Source organism: Ceratotherium simum, chromosome 2 (assembly GCF_057802395.1).
Source record: "Ceratotherium simum simum isolate JZ-2026a chromosome 2, ASM5780239v1, whole genome shotgun sequence".
Lineage (NCBI taxonomy): Eukaryota > Metazoa > Chordata > Mammalia > Perissodactyla > Rhinocerotidae > Ceratotherium > Ceratotherium simum.
The window spans coordinates 52,841,880-52,843,626 of record NC_141901.1 but is presented as its reverse complement, the minus strand read 5'-3'; positions in this window follow the sequence as shown (position 1 = coordinate 52,843,626).

Below are 1,747 nucleotides of genomic sequence, written 5' to 3'. Positions count from 1 at the left end.
GCTCCACCCGCTAGAGCACCGATTTAATCCAGCTCAGCCAGGGCAGGCAGCCCACCCTAGAGACTGGCCCCACCCAACAACAAGCCCTCAGGCAACGTGTGGGCCTGCATAGATTGGTGACTGGATTCTCTGCAGCCTCGCAACTGAGCTGACTTGAGCGGGGCAGGGTGTGCACAAGGAGCGGGTGGAGAGTGTGGGGTGGTGGCGGAGTGTGTGGGGCTCCCGCTGTGGAGAGACTGGGTCCGCTTGGGGAGGTCGGGGCGCTCACACAAGCCAGGACTGTGTTGACTGTGTGTGTGGACCTGTGGGCAACAGGGCTTGTCAGCTGCAGAAGACTTGTGCTTCTCAAAGACCCACATAGGAGGTTTGCCCCACCTTCCAAAGCCTGAAACAATTGGGTGCTCCTGTGCCTCAGGCCAGCCCCACCCAGCTGCAATCCTCAGAGAGCTGACAAGAGACCTAATAGGCTAGAGGTTTACAGCAATTGTAAGGCCCTGAGCCTAACAACCTGCCACACTGGGGGCCTACTCACTTAAAAGAAATACTGCAACACACATGTGGTATTAGAACTTATAGCCAACTGTGCTGGGGCTCCCCACACCTGATAAAGAGACTGAAGGGCCCACAACAACTACAAGCAGCTGAGCATTACAACAGCTGGCCAGGAGCATAACTCAGTCTCCCTGGGTGCCTATAGGGAGAGCTAATAGGCCACAATAGAAGGACACACATAGCCCACATAGGGGCCACCCCTGGAACATTGAGAACTGAGGGAAGCACACTGGAAGCCTCCTAAGGCATCACTTACATAAGGTCACCTATCCAAGAGCAGGAGACGTAGCTGACCTACCTAATACGTAGACACAAGCACAGGGAAAGAGGCAAAATGAGGAGGCAAAGGAATACATTCCAAGTAAGGGAACAGGACAAAACCCCAGAAAAGGAACTAAGTGAAACAGAAATGAGCAACCTACCCGACAGAGAGTTCAAACTAAGAGTGTTAAGGATGCTCACTGATCTGGGGAGAAGAATAGATGAACTCAGTGAGAATGTCAACAAAGAAATGGAAGATATAAAAAAGACCCAATCAGAAATGAAGAATACAATACTGGAAATGAAAAATTCATTAGAGGGACTCAAAAGCAGAGTAGAGGATACAGAAGAACGGATCTGTGAGCTAGAAGAAAAACTAGAAGAAATTACCCAAGGTGAACAGGTAAAAGAGAAAAGAATTAAAAAGAGTGAGGACAGTCTAAGGGACCTCTGGGACAACATCAAGCGCACTAACATCTGTGTTATAGGTGTCCCAGAAGGAGAAGAGTGAGACAAGGGGGCAGAGAATCTATTTCAAGAAATAATAGATGAAAACTTCCCTAACCTAAGGAAGGAAACAGACATCCAGGTACAGGAGGCACAGAGAGCCCCAAACAAGATAAACCCAAAGAGGCCCACACCAAGACACATCATAATCAAAATGTCCAGAATTAAAGATAAAGAGAGAATCCTAAAAGCCGCAAGAGAATGTCAAGTTACATACAAAGGAAACCCCATAAGGCTATCAGCTGACTTCTCAGCAGAAACCTTACAGGCTAGAAGAGAATGGCATGATATATTTAAAGTGCTAAAAGGATAAAACTTACAGCCAAGAATACTCTACCCAGCAAGGTTATCGTTCAAAATGGAAGGAGAGATCAAAATTTTCCCAGAAAAGCAAAAATTAAAGGAGTTTGTCACCAAGAAACCAGTG